General features: G+C 31.8%; 1 long non-coding RNA gene across 1 annotated transcript; it reads left to right on the plus strand.

Annotated features, from left to right (window-relative positions):
* Window positions 1–910: 910 nt before the first annotated feature.
* Window positions 911–7567, plus strand: LOC111242607. Its single transcript, XR_002669824.1, has 2 exons — window positions 911–1174; window positions 7228–7567. It is a non-coding gene; the product is annotated as an uncharacterized LOC111242607 (long non-coding RNA).
* The last annotated feature ends 14247 nt before the right edge of the window (window positions 7568–21814 follow it).

The raw sequence follows: 21814 nt of genomic DNA on the forward strand, positions 1-21814 counted from the left end.
CACATATAACAAAACCAGTCCCTCATATGGACCTCGGATAAGAGTCATCCTATGCACACCACTTTTGGACATATCTCCCTGGTTCTATAAAGACTTACGAGTAAAAACATTGGTGAGTAACATCCATTCACCAAGCACAATACTCAGCACAAGTCAAAAATCTTTGGCGAGATATCTGCACCCTCTTAAAAGAGAAATGTGACAGGACTCGAATCCACCTATCACCTTACATAAACAAAAGGAAATATTTTTTTTAACTACCGAGATAAAATATAAATTCTCCAATTATATACTGTTATGCTCAAATATGTGAAAATTTACATAAAGTTCAATAGAAAACATATCTAGTATAATTATAACTTTTATTAATTGTAATTAATTTCTTAAATTATTAAATTTTTTTTTATTTACACATACCGCCCACTTGCAAAAATTATCAACCTTTAATGATTAAAGATATAGCTTGTACGTGCCAAAATTTCTACACTACTACGTATGGTTTTTATTATATATATATATATATATATATATATATATATATATATATATATATATATATATATATATATTTGCATAAACTTTAATTTAAACTTTAAATATAAAAGTAAACATGGTCATATTCTCAAGGCATGGCTGACTGTCTCACGCATGGTACGAGTAAAAGTGATTTGAAAGGAGAATAAGTTAAAGATAAACAACAGCAAGATATGATCAAATCTAAAAAAATAATTTCATGTACCTACCATTTTATGCAGTTTATAGAAAGAAACATCCAATCGGTGGAGACTTCCCGAGACAATGGTAATATAGTTTTCAATTAAAATGATAAAATAAAATAATAAAATAAAACCATTTTGAATACATAATTATAATTCATCTGCTGTCAGCTATATGGTTCCTTCAAAAATTATATAAGAAATATACTTTGTTTTCTCTTCTTAGTTTAAGCTGTCAGACTTCATTCTATATCACAGTTTTATTCAAAGAGAAGTCACAAACATTCATATGTTTACTACCCAAGTTTCACTTCCTTCCCAAACCCGAACCAATACCGCTCTGAATGCCCATTCAATCGACATCATCTAGCTCAACAAAGATTTTACGAAACAAGACTACAAGCAAAAAATCAACGACAGTCTCGCATCAAACTATTATCCCGATCAAATATATCAAGGTATGTATATAATTCAGCCAAAGAAAAGGTTAACTCCCCTTTCTCAGTCTATAAAGCTTTGCTACCTCTCTTGCTCTATTGCTACTTTTTTGAAGGATCTATGTCTCTCTGAGACGTTCATAAAATTTTCTGATTATTCTCACGTATACTTTTCTATATTTTTGATTGTTTTTTTTTTTTTCATTAAGCTAGAAAGCTGATAGTTTGGACGATTATAATCAAGAAGTAACAAAATTCTATAATTTTTATTCCTTGTTTCCGCAATTATTTCCAAATTTTGTGTATGTTTTGTTTCATTTCTTTACAGTGTATAAGTTTTATTGTATGAAATCAAATTATTACATACGCTAGGGTAGAAATGAAAAAGGAGAAGATTATGTGTTACGAAAAAAAAAATTATACATCTTAAGAGATAAGAACGAGAAATCGATGGCAATAATACATATAATATAATATAGAATGGTTAAAAGAATAAATTTAATTGAGACCGAAAATTATCACATTAATATTTTATAATGAAACGTTACTGACAAAGTAGTATAGCTTTGGGTATTCCAAAGTAAAAGTCTATCTTTCGTTTAATTTCTTTATTATCTCTTGCAACGGTTCTAATATAATATGGTTGAACTAATTATTATACAACAATCAGATACTCTCTCCAAGGTAGTGAGATTCAATTTTGTATTTAAATTCCTCTTTATCCATAAATATATATATAAAAGAAAACTTTAAATTAGTGAATAAAATTTACTAATTATAATTTCAACAGAAATATTAAATTTTATAAGATTCATCTTTATTTGAAAAAACTCTCTCTTGAGAGAAAATAAAATAGTTTATTGTATTTATTTCGGGTCTTACACCTCCCCCTTTAGGTTTGCTTTCGTTTTTCCTTTTCTTGTAATGAATCTCTTTTTTATGTGACATTCCATTTTCATTTTCCATTCTTTCTATATTCTCCATTTTCGTTTCTCTCATTAGTTGTTGTTTCATTTTATTGTTTTGGGTTCCAATTCCAATTTCGCATTTCAATCCATTTACGTTTTTGTATTCCAGTTCTACACTTTAAGTTTCTTTTCCCTTAATTTGGTTTTCCCTAATTTCGTTTGCAAGTTCTATTATGTTTTTGTTTTGTTCATTTTCGTAGCAGATTTAATGTTGAATTGCTTTTCGTTTTATTGTTGTGATTTCATGTTAATGTTAGGTTAGGTGTGCTTGGTTGGAAATTAGCAAAATTACATCATTCTTTGAGATTTCTGGATTGTAATTGTGTTTCTATTGCTCTCGCTTGACATGCTACTAAATCTGGTTGTGTTGTTAGAATGGGTATATGCTTAGTTACCCTATTAGTGATTAATCAATCTATATGGAATACATTAGATGGAATTGGTGTGTTGCGTTCGCTTAGTTCATAATTATGAAAACATGGTTAATCTTCGCTTAGTTGGTTAGCTTGTGTTGGATTAGGGGTTAGAGTAGTGTGTTGTTGGTTAATCTGTGATTGGAAGCATGTAATTGAGCTAGTGATCAACCGTTTTAAATCTGTGTTTGATTCTGTGGTTTAGTAGTTTATTTCAGTTCATAAGTCTCCTCACAAACCCCTCATTCCCTCCACCAAGTGCTTGACCTAACTCCTGAACTACATTCGGTCCTTGAGAGACGACCTAGGAGTCACTTCCTAGTATTATACTACACTTAATTAAGCCATAAATTTGATTCGAGTACGACCTCGATCAAATTTTGTCGCCGTTGTTTTTTATTTTTCTTTGTAGTTTTTGTTTTCTTTGTAAGTTTTTTATTTTCTAGGTCATTTTTGTTGTGTCTTGTGTATAGCTTTGCATATTTCTCTTGCTTTTTGGAGTTTTTTTAGGTTGTAGACTCATCCTTCACTTCACTTGATTGATACTGATTAGTTTGAAATCCTTGTATTTCTCTAACTACAAGATGATTATGACGTTTGAGAGGCTGATTTAATTGTGACAAAAATACCCTGTGTGAGAATGAGTCACTTCATGTTCTTTCTTGTGTGTTTTATATCTCTTGATTGCTTGCACGGATGCCTTGGCTTGACTCTTTTTGATGATTCTTGATTCATATGCATGTTTGGAAGTGATAAAGGAAATTTTGTTCTTGAGTCTCTCTAGCCAAATAAGCTTATCTTGTTTTGATCATTTGATAACCTTTGTTGAGCCTATGCTTTCTCCTATTCTTTGTTTTCAAGCTCATTAATTATCCTTAAGTGAAAAACCATGGTTACCTTTGTTAGAAAACAATCGGTACCGGTTTTGCACAAGGGAAATAAAACTCAGAGTTCGGTCAATTTTAAAAATGGTTCCTTTAATTTTCTTACAAACGTTTTATCAAACAGTTGATGTGCAGAAAATGTAAAGAGTGTAGGAAGTAGAAAAATTCACACAAAGGACATTTATATTGGTTCGAATCAAAAGATTCTATATCCACTTGTTAGTTACTATAAAGAGTGATTAACAGTTTCACTAAAATCAGTTTTACAAATTACAGAATAGTGAATGTAAATAGAAAGATAAAACCTTCCTTCGACGAACAAACCAAAAGGGAACTTGCTTCGACAAGCGAACCAGAAGCAGACAGTGAGCACTTTCCTTCAACAGACAAACCGGAAGAGTGCAGCATGAACCATCCTTCAACAAACGAATCGGAAGCAACAACTTTGCCAACTTGAAGAGAATCACTCCGACCTTTGACACACAAAGCGCGAGCTTCTCCTATTCACAAAACTTGACAAAAGCAAGAACTAGCACTTGAGAACTTCCTCAGTTTTCACTGTATTCTCAAATTTGCAAAGTTTTTTTTTTCTAAAGTGTTTGGCAAAGGTATATATAGCCTACTGGTCTGAAACTGAAGAGACACATTACAACTGCCAATGATAATCGATTATTGTAAGTGATAATCGATTATCTGCGAGACTTGGAATAGTTTGAATATTAACATTTCAAACCAGTTGGCTTTAGTTCTTAATATCCTTCTACTGTTTGGTTTGAACACTGATTGCCTTCTACCGTTCGGCTCGTCTCCTTACAGCATTTCAGCGTTCGGTGCTAATTGCTTGGTCTCGGTCATGCTCTCCACCGCTCTGCTCAATACTTGTAAACTTTCCAACTCTTAACATTTTCTTCTGCAGTGTTAGTTGGACACAATATTATTCGGTTTGTGTTTGACATCATTCGATCTTCAATTGTTATGCATCATTCAGCCTTTTGGTAGTGTTCAGCCTTCAACTGTGTTCAACATCGTTTGGTCCTTAACTTGAGTTTGGCCAATGTTCAACTTTGTTTGGTCTTGTGAGTGTCCGTTCAGTCTTGAACTGTGTTCATGTTGTGTTCAACCTTGAACTGATATACACTATCCAATCTTCAACTATTACATATTGTTCAATCTTTCACTAATAGTGATCGTTCGGTCTTTAAGTTGTGTTCGGCCATCATATTGTGTTCGGCCATGAACAGTGTTCGGTCTTCATCTGCGTTCGGTCGTTGATTGATAGTGACCGTTCAACCTTTTAGTTATGTTCGACCATTAATAGTGTTCGGCTTTCAACTGTTGTATGTCATTCAGTCTTGTGTTCTACCTTAAAATTATAATGACAGTTCGTTCATGAACTGCGTTTAGCCTGATCCTTCTTTTGACCATTCGGTCTTCAGTCTTTATTCAACGTTATGGGCTCTTGATCTCTTTCCTTGCGGACCAACATACAAGAATGCTTTTAAACTTGAAGCAACAAGGGTCTTCATATTCTTCACTTGTAACATCATCAAAATTCTTATCTTTAAGTCACCAATGCTCCTCATTGGTAACAACCTTAACCTCAGGGAATTTTGGAGCTTTGGAATTGTTTTGGGGAAAAATGTGGTCTTCTTGGGGATTCTTATGAATAGGCTATTTGGTTCCTATTCTTGTTTTGCTTTTGTAAATATGTTGTGCATCTTGTGTCCTAAAAAAAAGAGAGAAAAGAAAAGAGACAAGACAAGAAAAGATAGAAAAAAATCACAAAAATAGAAAAAATCAGAAAAATAAAAAAAATTATGAATAAAGGAGTCAAGAAGTGGATTGAATTAGAAGTTTTGGGTGTAATTTGGTTGTGTTTTCACTTGTTCCGCATTGCTCCTTTATTTCTTTTGGTTTGTAGCCTCTCATCCATACATTATCCTCTCTTGTCATTGGCCCCATTACAGCCATAAAAGTACTTTTGATTTGAACATGCATATGTTTTGAGTGTTGATATTAGAGGTTTGCTAAGTTTGTTTGTTGTTTGCTTTATTGAGTGCATTGAGATGACATTTTTTACCCTAGACACTTGAGAGATACAGTGACAGTGCATTTGTGAGGTTCTGTTGCTTTTGATTCACCTCTTGAGCTGATTGATTATTTTGCCATGCTTTAAATTGCTTGGATATCTTCCATGAGTATTTACTTTCTTTGACTATCTGTGTGTTGGATGTTGTCTACTCCTTTTCTCTTTCCAGTTTTCATTGAGAATTGTGTAAATTTGTTTGATGTCTTGTATGTCCTTTTGTTTCTATGTCTGGATGTTGTGTCATGCTCTTGATGTCTTTTGAATTGTTCTTTATTCTGCGTCTTAATTTTGCCAAGGAGTGCAAAAGACTAAGTGTGGTCTATTTTGATGAATCATTATTTTGTACTACTCACTTAACTTTTCAAACCAAATTGTGTTAATGAATTATGTTTAATTCTCCATTATTGTCTCATTTTCACTATTTGGGCTTAATTAAACTATTAATTCTTATTTTAACTAATTTGAATTGTTTGAACTTAATTACTCCAATTATTATTTGCAGGTCAATTTTAGAAACATATTTTTGGACTTCAAAAGCGTGGTCACATCAACATTATAATTTAATTTCATTTTGAATTCATTTATAATGTAATTGGGTCAAACTTTATGACTTTGGGCTCAATTTTAAGTCATATTTATTTTGTAGAAGCCTATATAGGAAGGGCATTTTCATAATTAGGGTTTATAAAACCCTAAATCAGATTTGAAACCCCTCTCCTTCCCTCATTTTACATTTTTCCCCCTAAGGTTTTAGCTATTGGGACGTTTTCCACCACCCCCCTTTGGGGGTTTTAGGTTTGCTTTTGTTTTCCTTTTTCTTGTAATGAATCTTATTTTTATGTGTAATTCCATTTTCGTTTTCCATTCTTGCTTTATTCTCCATTTTTGTTTCTCTCATTGCTTGTTGTTTCGTTTTATTGTTTTGGGTTCCATTTCCAATTTCGTATTTCAATCCATTTACGTTTTTGTATTCCAGTTCTACACTTTAAGTTTCGTTTTCCCCCAATTTGGTTTTCCCTAATTTTTTTGCAAGTTCTATTGCGTTTTTGTTTTGTGTATTTTCGTAGCAGATTTAATGTTGAATTTCTTTTTGTTTTGTAGCTGCAATTTCATGTTAATGTTAGCTTAGGTGTGCTCGGTTGGTCATTAGCGAAATTACATCATTCTTTGAGATTTCTGGACTGTAATTGTGTTTTTGCTGCTCTGGCTTGGCATTCTATTAAATCCGATTGTGTTCTTGAAATGGGTATACGCTTAGTTGCCCAATTGGTGATTGAATCTCCACTTATTTGACGAATCTGTATGCAATACATTAGATGGAATAGGTATGTTGCGTTCGCTTAGTTCGGTATTATGGAAACATTGTTAGTCTTCGCTTAGTTGGTTAGCTTGTGTTGTTGGTAAATCTGTTATTGGAAGAATGTAATTGAGCTAGTGATCAACCGTTTTAAATCTGTGTTTGAATCTAGGGTTTAGTAGCTTATTTCAGTACACAAATCTCTTCATAACCCCCCCCCCAACTAAGTGTTTGACCTAATTCCTGAACCACATTTGTCCTTGAGAGACGACCTGATGGTAAGCCCTTTTAGGTACATCCCATCCAAAGAAGTATCAACTACACCAAGACTATGAAAGGGAAGTTGAATAAAAACTTAATTTTTTCCTTATAAGTCTTAGCATATTCTTCTCAAAACACTAAATATCTTTCATTGTTTTGTAGATCACTTAAGGTGAGAATAAGGAAGCAAGTAGGAGACCAAGGAAGGTGGATTTTATTGATTAAAGACAGCAAGCAACATGAAGTAGGAATTCCTTGCGGATGGAAGAAGCGCCCAGCTCAAACCCTGGTTGGCTCGTTCAACAAGTAAAGCATTTAACACGTGTTAAATGTTATACTCATGTTACATGCTTTCCATGTTCAGCCAAAGTTTTTCGCACATGCTAGTGTGATTTCAGTAGCTTCTCTTAGACGCCATTGAGCCTTGTTTCTTCCATAAAAGAACGCTTCCGTCCATTGTAAATGGAACTTGAATGAGAATTAGTGTTATGCTGTTGAAATTCTTCTAGCTGCCTTAATCATTCGAGTTCATACTTTGTTTGCTTTAGCAAAAGCCTCCTCTATCTCCTTTCCCTCTAGGAAAGCCATCTGAGCTAGTTTCTTCACTGCATCATCTTTTAAACACTACCAAACATTTTATCAAACACCTTCTGTGCGTTTCATCCACTACATCATTCTCCATTTCCGCTGCCACACCTGACCGAGGAGATTCTTCCATCTCAGACGTGGAGGTTGCTTCTATCACTTCCTAGTATTATACTGCACTTAATTGAGAACTTAATTTGATTTGGATATGACCTCGATCAAAAGGCAACCTTCGAATCTCAGTCCCTTCCAATGCCCATCATGGACGAAGAGACCCATCTATTCCACCGCCCTTTAAAAGCAAAGAGATTCACCTTTCTACCACCTCGCAAGAGGAAAGGTGACTACTTTTCTACCCCCTCATAAGAGGAAAGGTGACTACCTTTCTACCCCATCGATAGAGGAAAGTTACAACCCTGAATTAACTAAGTATAGCCAGAAAACCATGCTTAAAACATACCCACCATCACGCCACATGGTTGGTTCAATATTGTGACTCTCTCACTAAGCTAACCAATGATCACGTAAAGTCATTACTGTTGTTCTTGTAACCCATCTGATAACGGTCTAAAAATCATTATTTTCATACTTAAAATTGATATCAAAACACACCCTTTATGACCTAGAATGAGCTTAAAATCAAGTAAAACACTTAGTTGAGTCATGAAAGAGTCAAAAGTTGGTTTTAGAGATATTATGCCTGTTTTTACTTTGTTTTGCAGGGTTTTAAGGTGAATTGAAGATGGAAGTGAAGTAAGGTGGACTTAGACCCATGAAAGTGAAAGAAAAAGGATGAAAAGAAGGGTCAAGTGAGTCGCTGAGCGTCCAGAGCGATTAGAGGGAAACCGCTCAGCGGCAAAACTGACCGCTGAGCGGTCCAACGGATAAAGGGGAAACCGTTGAGCGGTTTACTAAGGCGTTTGGGCGGTTGTCTATTTTTATTAGCTAGATTCTGTAATCTTTCTGTTATCTTTTTGGCTTATATATAGCCTCAGTGCGAATCAAAACACAATCATTTGGCAGAGAGAAACGTCCAAAGTTGTTCCACACACCTTGGAGGAGGTTCCTTGGATTCTTAGGCTTCAATCTACCAAGTTTAGGATTATTTCTTCCATTCTTCCATTATATTTCATCTAGATTCACCATTATTATGGTGAACTAAACCCTAGGTTGTTGGGGAACAATGTAATCTTTTGAAACTCTCTTATANNAAAATTCTTATCTTCTTTATATGCTTGCATATGCTTATCTTTATCAATTGTTGGGTTCTTCACCTTTGCTTAATGCTTTTATCGTTTAACTCATTTGGTAAATGTTGTTTGTCTTTATTAATACGGGAACGTATAGTAATGTCATGAACTGAGGGGAATTCCTTGATTATGGTAATACCGCCTAGGCATAGGGGTAGGACGATCAATTGTATTTTGCTTCTGTTTATCATGCATTATTAATTGCTAGGGGAGGCTAGGGATAGCAAGCCGGTAATTAGTAATAGGCTTATTTCGCCAAGGAATTGGGTTAAGGGTAGACCAAGAAAGTTTGCATGACATTTTGATAAATAAGCGAATTAGATAAGAAGAGTAGATATAAGAGGGTGGATAAGATGAAATTGTAAACCCCAATAACTCCATTCATTCATAGTTTCTTTAGCCAATTGATTCACTGCATTTACATGTTTACTTTTGTTTTTGCATTCAAAACCCAAAATTAATTTCTTCTCAAGTCTTATGCAATTGATTTACATGAAAAGTAAGGTCTAAGAGTCCTTTGGGAAACGATACTTGGACTTACCCATTTTATATTACTTGATAACGATCTGGTACACTTGTCAGGGACTTAACACCATCCTTTTCGCCTGCCTCACACAATTGAAAGAGAGATTCTAACTTTAAGGGTATCACTGCCAGCACACTAGATAACTTCCTACTCTTGAACAATATCACGCAAGAATGGATAATCGATTATCATCCCAGATAATTGATTATTCCTTAAACCATACTCAAAAGAACTGTGTAGATAATCGATTATAACTAATGATAATCGATCATTGTCAAATTGAAACACACCCTAGACATGATTCAAGCATTAAAAAATACATACATCAACCCTAGATCATGTGGAAACATAGTTAACACATCATACATTCATTCAAGCATCACATACCCATGTAAACATACTGAACCATATATAATACATCCCTTGAATCATATAGATCCAATCATTGACATGTTATACCCCCAATAAGAGTCTTCAGTAAAAACACCAAATGGGGTTTTCAATCAACCAAATCACTAAGCATTATACTTACAAATGAGAACCAAGAAGATGAAAATTCTTTAAAACATAGTTGCTGATGCGAGGTTGTTTTCTCCAAACTGGACCTCTGATTGACGATATAAGCGGTCATAATGAAGAGCATTACATTTGGAACCCACTGTCCAAAAATCAGTCTGATCCAACGGTGAACGACTTCAGAACGGCGAAAACACCAGTGCAGGTTTTGTGTTATGTGAGAATAATTTCCTCTTTCCGTTTAGGTTCTTTTCTCCCTAATTAGACTCTGATTGATGATCTGAACGGTCATAATAAATAACCATTCGTCTAGAACCCACTGTCCAAAAATCAGTCCAATCCAACGATGTACGACATCACAACAATGAAAACACTAGTGTAGGTTCTAATGTGACCTACTAATCTAACACATCTCCACTAAAACAAATTTAGACATAATGATCCACATTATTTGGCCTATTCTCCATATAGGAAGAGATCCCAATAACCCAACACTTACAACATATATTTGCATGGAAACCTCAAAACATCGTAATTTTGTTCTCCCTTAGCAGCAAACCCTCTATTGGGATGACCCAACAAAACATACATACATTCATAGGGAAAACCCAACATAAATATTACATAAACCCTATGCCCATGCATACACAAACCCTTGCCAACAATAGCAACATATAATCATAATCATAATCAAATAAACATGTATCAACAAGGATTATCAATCCAAAATAACCAAGAACACATAAAACATACAACAATAAACAAACAAATGTAAGCTTCCCCATATCTTAGCCAATTATAAGGCTTTATCTACAACCCGAAAACACCAACAGTCTTCCTTTACAGTAAGAGTTTAACGTCGCTATCTCTCTCTCTGTCTTCTTCTCCCAAAACGTCCATCTCCTTTCTTCCTTTGTTTTCTCTCTTTGATTTAGAGTTTCTAGGGTTTCTAAACACAACCCTTTTCTCTATATCTTAATATTTATGAATCCACCCAACTCTATCTCTAATATTTTCTCACTTATAATAATACATTTTATTCTAATTTATTATAATGAGTCTATCAATAATATATATTATTATTGTCTAACCATAATATCTCATTATATGTAATAATATCTCAATATACCATTTAAAATGTCACACCCCATTAATTTCCCTTTTAAGTGGAGGACAAGTGTCACACCCTTCCAGATTCCCCATGGTAGTGTGAGACAAGATGTCCTTCTTCATTAAATTCCCCTTCTTCGAGAATCATGTGGCAGTAGGGAAGGTGGGAATGTGCAGATAATGGATTCCACGTGGCAGTACAAGGAGTGTTGGACTCAGAAAGTGGAAACAGGTGGCGGCATGGGATTCGACCATTCGTTTTTGAAGGAGGTATAAAAGTTGGGATTTTAAATCTGACATTTATTCCACTACAGGCACCTCTTCATCTTCAACCTTCAGCAAACTTATTTCTCCTCCTTCTCTCTAAAACCTTAGAACTTCTCTCTAGATTTCTGAGCATCCTCTTGCTTCGATCATATACCTCCTTTCAGATTAATTCTTCCCGAAGACAAGAGCTTTCATTTGCACCGATCAGATTTCCGTTCTGAACCGGTAAGTGTTTCTGACTTTTGAAGCCTCTTCGTATTCTTGCATGCATGCACCCTTTAAGCTTGCATGTGATTATTAAGCCATATCTTTGAATCCAAATTTCGTGTAATTAGACCTTGGACCTTGGAAAACTTAGAAGTAGCTGTTGTCAAGAACCCTAGAAGTATAATTGGAAATAGAGGTAAGGGAAGCTTATAAGATTTAATTATGATTTCTTTTGTATGATTGAATGCATGATTTAATGTGTGTATGTTGATGATTTTAATGGTGTGATGAATTGTTGTATGTTGCTGTGATCGAAGGTCATTAGGATCGTTTGGTCCTCCCCTAAACCGTTCAGTCTTGACCGATCAGTCTTGCGATGCCCATACTGATTGTTACTATTTTGATTACTCTAGTCCTTTTAATAAGTCAAAAGTCTTTCCTTTCGGTTTTTAATAGGTATCGTATGTTTCAAAGCATTCGGTCACCCAAGTGCTCGGTCTTAGACTGACACTTAGCTAATGAAGTATTCGATTTCATTCATCTTAAGAATGTTCAGTCATAAACCAAGCATTCGGTCATACAAGTGCTCAGTCTTAGACTGGTACTTAACTTATGAAGCATTTGGTTTCATATTTTTATTACTAATCCAAAGAACGTTCAGTCATGTGGAGCACTCGGTCATAGATCTAGTGCTCGGTTTTATGAGATGTTCGGTCATAAACAAATATTGCTACGATTTAATGTGTTTTGTCTTACACCAAGTACTCGGTCTTGAAGTGCTCGATCATAGACTAGCCTTCGGTCATGTTAGTGCTCGGTCTCATACTAGCACTTGATTTGTGAAGTGTTCAGTTTATAATATTTTATTTGGAAAAGTGCTCGGTCTTATACTAACACTTGCTTCCCAAAGAGTGTTCGGTCTTGTACTGACACTCGATCTATTGAAGAGAACTCTTTTACTCCAAAAACGTTCGGTCATTCACTAAAGTTTTCTTTGATAATCAATTTCCCCTCAGTGTTAGACCATTCGGTCATTTTCCCTTAATAGTTTCTATTCTTCTGAATGTGATAGTATGTACTCTTTTAAATTGGTTAAATTTGGTTAAGAGAATTCCAAGGGAGGAATGTCTCATAATTTGTGATGATTTGTAAAGTATGAACATGGTTAGACTCTACTGTCGTTTTGTTCCTGATATTCCGTGATGACGCTTTCTCATGTAGAGAGAGGTCATTCATGCGTGGGAATGGCAGGAGGTCCGCGGTCATAAGACCAAATGATCGTTGTAGGACTAACCTCGGGTGGCAGTTGATGAGTTATGCCAGCTACTACACCACACATTGTTCATACATTATGTTTGATTGATATTAATTGGTGAAGTAAGAATATGATCAGCTTTGTATTGGTGTTCATCCTGATATTCTAATGCTCACTAGCGCGAGTGATGCATGTGGTGAGAATGGTAGGAGGCTCTAGCCTGGGCGGTGTGTACAGCCTTGACCTAAGGTGTTTTAACGGGCTAACCTCGTGTGGCAAGCTCAAGGGTTATCCATGCTGCGATAATACTGATGGTTCATTCCAGATTACCACCCACGGGTGCAAGAACGACCATAGCTACATATTCTTATAGTTTGGACAGTGTCAAAGTGGTCGGTCATGATTATGTTTACCGTTCGGTTTTATTGTTACTCTTGTATAATGATTTCATGATGGAGATATTATTGTGATTGTATTACTTTGATGTTAAAAATTGTATGTGAGTCGGATTAATTAAATTGCATAAGCTTACCCTTATTTTCCTGTCTTGTCTATGTTTGTCGTTCGGTCTTAACCGTTCGGTTGTTCTCTTCACTGCAATGATCATCCAATGGATGTGAGCAGAGGGTGATCATGAAGATTCCTTGGAGGAAGTCTTACAAGTCGTTCGGCTTGAAGACAATGTAGGACTGTCCGGTCAGAAGGTTGTAGATAGCTTTATTGCTTAGTTAACCGTTCGGTATTTATGAGTATATTTAACATTTTGTATTATCATTTCGGTTTAGCTCTTCTGTTGTGTATCGTTCGGACTGTAGTTGAACCCTTGACCGTTCGGTATCAACTTGTAACTTTATCAGACTTCATTTTTCCCTGTACGGATTAAATTCTATATGAAATTTCATATTCCTTTCTCTTTACTTACTTATTCATCGCTGTTCTCTTTTATTATTTATGTTAACTCCGGGAATAAATCTTAGCTTTTGTTATAGATTTATTAAAATGTTACATAAAATGTTTACAATATCTAATAATAATAATAATAATAATAATAATAATAATAATAATAATAATAATAATATCTTTTTAAAATATCTAAACCCACCAAAATTATATCTCCTATTTTTTCATATCTTAAAAATGACGTAATATTCTCAAAACAAACACTAATATCGTTAATCATTAATAATTCATTTTACTTTGAAAAAGATAAAAATCTAGATAAAGCAGAAAAGAAAAAACTAAAACTAAAATTGTTTAATATTTACTTATAAAAACATAACTAAAGAAAGTTAATAAAATGCATAACAATAATCAAATTTAGATAATAAATTATAATTTTATGGTTACTCAATTTAATCTAAAATTAATATTATAAAATTTATACACTCATAAATATATTTTAAATTTTATTTTTGATATATTATTTTTATTAAAAAAATTTAATATTAAACTACATATGATTAGAATTCATTTTAAAAACAATTATTAAAATCATGAATTTTTAAATATATATATATATATATATATATTATTTATTCACAATTAAAATAAAATTTTTTAATAAAAAATGTTGATCTAATATAAATCAATAACTTAAATAATCAGTGTAAATTAACTTATAACTTCTATTTTCTTAACACAAATAAAAAAAATGATATATAAAATTTAAACTATTAATCTATACTATATTTTTCATTTGGATTCACTTAACCCTACCAATGCTCATTCCCAAGGAACACCTACAAATCTTTGGACTTAAGCCACAGCCACAACTTCACCTGCCACAAACAGCAATCTAGCTACTAACCTTTCGCTGTCACAATATGTTGTGTTGCTTTTGACGAGAAAATAACAAAAAAGAGAGGACAAATAATAATAATAATAATATATATATATATATATATATATATATATATATTCTTTTTCTGTTCAATTTTTTCTCCATCAAACCAATCAAATAATAATTTAACCGCTACCTTCAACCAAATCAGAAAACAAGTACCACTTGAATATTAAATAATTTATTTTTTCATATAACTAAATACTTGATAAATTAGCCACGTGTCAATATATTAAAATATGTATCGAACAGTTAACAGTGGTCAAGAGTTTCATGCATTATTTCTTTCCTATTGTGTAGTAAAATACATAACCATATATAAAACAAAAAACATAAAAATGGCTACCAGAAAAATAATTTGAGACAAAATATATTTAAGTATCAACTAAAATAGTAAACATAAAAACAAAAGTAAAATTGCATATTTTTATGGGTTAAATATATTTTTAATTCTTATATTTTGAGGTAATTTTGATTTTAATCTATTTTTAAACTATGTTACAATTTAATCTTTTAACTTTATTAAATATGTAATTTAAAGAAATATTTAGTATTGAAAACAAATAATTACCGTCATATTTATAACCCAGAATAAAAACACAACTGACCAAAAAGTGCGATTCACTTGTCTCCCCTTTGCACCTAAACGTGCTCATGTACTTTCGTTACCAGGCATTATTTGTCTTACTATTTAAAAGTATTTTTGTAATTGCCTAATTATGATTCAAATTATTTTTAAATTGAAATAACTTAAATGCTGTACGTTTTAAATAATATGTACTATATTTAAATTTTGTAAATGTGATAGTGTTAAATATAATTAAGAAAGATTTTGATAATTTTTAATAACATTACGTAGTTTCAGTTTCTAAAATTTGGTACAAGTAAAAAATTGTTAAAAAAATATTAAAAAAGTGTTCCATTTGTATTTTATAAATACTATTTTATTATTGTTATATTTTTTTGTTATGGAAACTGGTAATTTTATGTCAACCACATCTTTAACTAAGTTAAAAAGTTCTCTTTCCAATTCATTTTCATTTTATTTGTAATTTAAATATTTTTCTCAAAATCTTATTATTATGAGACTACTAAAATGAAAAACGAAAAAAAAAATTATGAAAAATCTCAACCAATGACAAATGCTGACAAAGAAGATGCTCTAACTCTTAATGTGCAAGAATCCAAATTAGTATGCACCATTCATTGATGATGAATAATAGAATCACCTAATAAGTTTATGGCTAGCAATGCCCCCATGAGTCAATATGTATTCTCACACATAAATTCTATACAATTAATAAAAAATATTTTAGAGTAAGTATTTATTTAAATAATAAATAAAATAAAATTATAATTATTACATTAAAAATAAAGGTCAATCAATTTTGAGAAAATAAGAAACTTAAAAAACATAACCGGTTTATTTAAATTTTAAAAAATACCTTAGACTAATCTCCTTTTAAAAAATTAAGGATAAATTTATTTATTAAAAATAAATTGGACGGATAAATAAAAATAAAAATATACTTATTTTCTTTTAAAAAATCACATACTATGTATCCCATACTCAATAGATCTCGATTCGAAGTTCGTCTGAGTAGCATGTGCAATGTCAGGCTTCATCATGCTCCAAAACAATTGCTATTACAGTCCAAAAAAATTAGGTACCACGCTTTTCTTGTGCTCCTGATTAAATTTTAAAAATAATGGTTCAGTGCATTATTTAAATGGTGGAGTTAAGAAAGAAGAGATTTCGATATGATTTTAATTTCTTAAATTTTAATAAAATTTGATATTTAAACTTATTAAATAATAAATATGATTATTTTAATTTAATTGTGTTATTTTTTTTATGGGTCAAATGTTTTAATATGTCAATTAAATGGTTTATATTTTGATAAGTTATGATTTAATTGTTAATTTGGAATAATGTTTAACAATTAATGAAATTTAAAATTATTAATTTAAGAATATTATATTTTTTTATTTTTAAAGTTTGGAGTCTAAAATATATTGAATTTTGAAACACACTAATTTTAATTTCACGTTTATGTTTCAAAGCTAATAACATATTTAATAAAACAACATAAATTTTTAAATCATTTATATTTGTTAGAGATATTATATTTAGTTTATATTGTGTTTATGTTAATTAGGAAAATATAGTCTCGTTTATAAGAGAAATATTGTTCTTATTTTATTTTATTTTATTCTTATATATTCATTTGTATTTGGGTTTATCCCATATTTCTTCTATTATAAATAGAGAACCCTATGTGTGTATTTAACACAAGGGATTAATTCTAATATATAATTCTAACTATATTTAACATGGTATCAGAGCAGTTTTCTAATCCTTTTCTACTTTGTCTTTGTTGTGACCGGTGGCCGCCGCCACCGGCGCCCCCCCTAAAAGTTTCATTTTCAACCTATGCCTTTAAACTTCAATGGGCAATCTCTGATTTTTGTCTCGCATCTGTCCAGTGTTGCTGTCCGCCACTGCCCGTTGTCGCTCGCCACCAGCCGCCACCTGCAGCCTGTCCACCGACTCCGGCCACCATCACCGGTCGTCCGCTACCGCCGGCCACCGTCACTGGCAGTCTGCCGCCGCTAGCCATCTTCCACTTTCACAATTTGTCATCGGCGCGTCGTCATTTCCGCCGTTCGTCGTGAGGGGAGTATGTTTCCAGCCAGGTTTTAGGCTTTCAGACTCCACTAGTCAATGATGGTAGTCCTTGCAGTTTTATTGCTTCTAGCCACTACAGACCCCATCATGATGGCAGTCCCTGTATACAGGCCCCATCAGTCAGTGATGGCAGTCCCTGTATACAGGCCCCATCAGTCAGTGATGGCAGTCCCTGTAGTTTTGATGCAAGCCTCATCCTTACTTGATGGCAATCTAGTCTCTGGAATTTGTCATTGTTCTCCTTTGTCAAAGTCACCCCACTTGAAGTTTCATGGTGCTATTTGAAATTTCGCAGTTGTCCACTAATGTCCATAAATTGTTGTTAGTTGTTCGTCGACAAGTGATTGCGCATCTGTTTGCCGCACACTCTTGAAGACAAATCATATATTTCAAATTGAGTTTATTTATTCCAAGCTTGGTTCATACAATCTGTATACTCCAACTTAAGGGGGAGTGTTAAAAATATTATATTTAGTTTATATTGTGTTTATGTTAATTAGGGAAATATAGTCTCTATATGTTTATTAGGGAAACATGGTTCTTATTTAATTTTATTTTATTCTTACATGTTCATTTGTATTTGGACTTAATCCATATTTCTTCTATTATAAATAGAGAATCCTATATGTGTATTTAACACAAGGGATTAATTCTAATATATAATTCTCACTATATTTAACAATATTTTTGTGAATCTTTTAATTTTTTTTTTTGTAAAAAAAAATATATATTTATACTGATATATAATGAGATATCTCTCATTTGTATACGTATCTTGTGATTTTATTTTGTTTTTAGTTATATCTTTAAAAATTCCTTTTTTTTTTATTTTGAAATTTTTATTTTCTATATAAGAGTAAATAAGATATTGGAGTTAAACAAGTTGTTCACACATAACTCATTTATAATATAATTACTTTTTTTCCTTCTTTGGTGAAAATCTACAAATTGCACATCAAACATAAAAAAAAATTAATAATACTTCTATTCTTATTTAAATAAATATAAAAGATTAAAACTAATGTGTATATTTAATTTTACTCATTAAAATAATAATTCTTTTAGTCTAAAACCTCATTTTAAAATCTTAAATAACTTTTTATAACGAAAGAAAATGTATAATATACTCTCTTTTTTATTATTTTAAAAATTATGAAAGTTTCTAAATAAGAATTTATTATTTATGGCAAAAATCCTAACTCCTTTTATATAAGATCCTATAAATAATATATCTTATACTTACAACCTTTTGTTCAAAATTTAGTATTAAATACGTTATAAGATAGTGTAATAAAACATTATAAACACTTGTTGGTTTGTTACTTTTCATGTGCTCCTATAACAGTATTATTTTAAAAAAAAAGTTATTTCAATACACTATTGAAATTCTTTTGAGATTTAAAAATATATTTAGAAAATTATTCACTATGTGTTTTAAGAACTCTAATTTTAAATATGATTTATATAAGAATTTAAATATAAGTTATATAGTTGTTTGTTAAGAGTTGCAAAACTGTTACCATTGTTAATGCAATCCCAAAAAAGTAGGTAAAGACAAATTAATCCACGTGCTCCTATAACGGTGTTAATTTTTCAAAATAATAGTAAAATACACCGTTTTAATTATTATGACTGTTAAGAAAAATTTATACATAATTATTCAGTATCAGTTCTTAAAATCACCTATAGTTTTAAGTAAATTTTTAATTATAATTTATCATCAGAAAAAGTATATGAAAGTTAAATGTTGTTCCTTGAAAGTTATAAAATTAAAAATAATGTGAATAATCCAAAAGAGTTAGGTAAGGCATTTACTATCCTCCTTTCATGTGCGTCAGTACATCAACCAAGGATCGATCTAGATGCTGGAATATCTTATCAGGATCTTAGCACAACTTGTTTTTGTCCAAATGAGTTGAAAATTTAATGTTTAGCTTTTATCAATACGTTACTTTTATACAATTGGTTATCCGTAAAGTATTTTTTAATTTTCTTTAATTAATTAATAATTTTTAGAGCCATCTGGGTCAACCCGGCTCGAATTCGGGTTAGCTTAGATTTGAAAAAATTGTATTTTTTTATGCGGGTCAGATTTTAATCCGACTCATTTAAATTTGGTTCATGCGGGTTGAATCCGTGTCGGGTTGACCCACCAACCCACTTACCTAATTTTGTTTTATGAAAATTTAATTTTAATTTTATAAAAAATATTTATTATTTATTTTTCTTGAAATAATTATTTAAATTCTTTATTTTCAAAATTAATTAAACACTTGGGAGTGAAATTTAGTAATGAAATTTGTTTAGATTTAAATTATAGAAAGTCTATAATTTTTTTTTTTTAAATTGTATTTAAGTGAGATAGTGAGCCAACCCATTTCTCCACCAACTCGTGGTGGGTCAGGCTGGGTTCGAATTTTTCTGGCTCACTAATAAATGAACAGGGTTGGGTTGACTCACTAAGTGACTAACCCGTGGTGGGTCGGGCCGGGTCGGGCTGAGTTATCCGTTTTGACAACTCTAATAATTTTAAAAATTTAATAATTTTGAAGTCTAAATAAATTTTAATTCTCTTATAAATTTGAGTACTTTTAACTAATTTTCTTTTAAGATTTAATGTTTAATTTTTTTTATTAAATGAGTAAAGTGACTTATTTAATTGAGAGTAAATGAAAACAAAAAGTGTCCGAATAAAATAAAAGGTGACTATTATTATTTAATTGAAAGTAAATGAAAACAAAAAGAAAAAAATGAAATAATATGGTGTCGGAAGACAGGACAACAAGTGTCCGGATGAATATCAAAATAAGTGTGGAATGACATTGAGAAGGAAGTAAAAGTAAAAATGTGTTGAATGAAAGTAAATGAAACAAACAAAACAATATAAAAACTTAAATATGATATTGGGAGATTAGGAAAGAAGGATTGATATCGAGCATGTGAAGAACATCTAATAACAAAGCTCTCCAAGTTGTAATTACAGTTTTTATTTTGTTTAATTTTGTTGAAAACTTCTCTTACCCATCTTGTTCTTGCATTATAGGGTTGAAGAAAATCTATTTTTTGCATCCCATATTCAAAAGAGTCATCAATATCAAACTATCATCTTCCCGCATCACACAGATGAAGAGAATTTCCTTTCTGCATCACACGGCCAAAAGAATCATCAATACCAAACTATCATTTTCTCGCATTACACAGGCAAAAAGAATCTCTTTTTCACATTACACGATCAAAAGAGTCATCACCGTTTGAATCCCTCATCTTCCCGCATCACAAGATCGAAGAGAATTTCTTTCCATCTATTCTTTCTATTCCTATTGGTCTAAAATTAACCATTGGGACCCACATAGAAACACATTTGAAAGAAAACAATTTCTCCTCTCTCTATTCCACGTGACAACTGCCATCAGTTTCTTTATAGTGGGCTTGTGTGGCAATTAAGGCAAAGGAAAAAAAGAATGAAGGCAAACCCTTTTGGAAAAAAAGGTAATCTTTGTCAAAGATTAGTACAACCTATTAATAACTCAGATTGGAGCGAACTAGTATAAAAATATTTGTCTTACTGCCTTGTTGATTTTAAACATTTTTGTAAACACCTTTTAAATACACAAGCGTGTAACAAATTTTGAAAACCACCTAACCCCTACAATAGTCATTAAACATTGTTTTACAAAAAAGGTTTTAAAAACTCTATTCAACCCTTTTCTAGAGTTTTTTTCTTTTTTTTTCAAAATTGTGAGTTTAGGTTAGTATTATATTTTTTTGGATTTGGGCCAAAATTGAGACAGGTTTTAGGTTTAGTTTAGGGATATAAATACTAAATTAATGAGGGTTAGTCTCATAATTAAAACCTAGCCACCTTGAGAGAATTTTCAGAGAAAGAGATAGGGCTTTCAGGTTTCCCACGCCAAGGTCTAGAAATTGAAAGTGTTGGAGGTTAAGTACAAATAAACGTTTCTTGGAGTAGAGGTAGGAGAACTTACATTATTGATTTGTTGTTTTCTTGTTTTCCTTTCTTGCCTTATTGTTTGTATTTATACATGATGAATTGGGTTAAGTTTGTGTTACTTTTAGTTTGACTCTTTTGGAGTTAAAAGAGCTTATATTTGAATTATGTTGACATTTTGAGAAAAATGATATTTTGATAAAAAAAAATAAATACTTTTCATGGTTTTATTGGTTTCATGGGCTTATGGGTGTGTGAGTATCTTTGGTTGTAAGTGGAGCTAGCTTTCAATGTCGATGTTTGAGAAATTATGTATGAGCTCATGTCCCTTTTATTTAGTGTGTGTGTGTTGTGAAAGTGATGGTATGTATCATATGATTCATGTTAATTGTTTTAACCAAATCTCGTTGTGTGGGATTTTTTTTTTGTTGAGTTACGTTCAACCTTGTATTCGTACATTATTATGAATGGTGTTAGGGTTTTTATGTGTTCCATGAACATGAGACCTGATTTTATGTATTACATTATTTTATTAGAATATTGTTTTCTGAGATC

This window comes from Vigna radiata, chromosome 10, assembly GCF_000741045.1.
Source record: "Vigna radiata var. radiata cultivar VC1973A chromosome 10, Vradiata_ver6, whole genome shotgun sequence".
Lineage (NCBI taxonomy): Eukaryota > Viridiplantae > Streptophyta > Magnoliopsida > Fabales > Fabaceae > Vigna > Vigna radiata.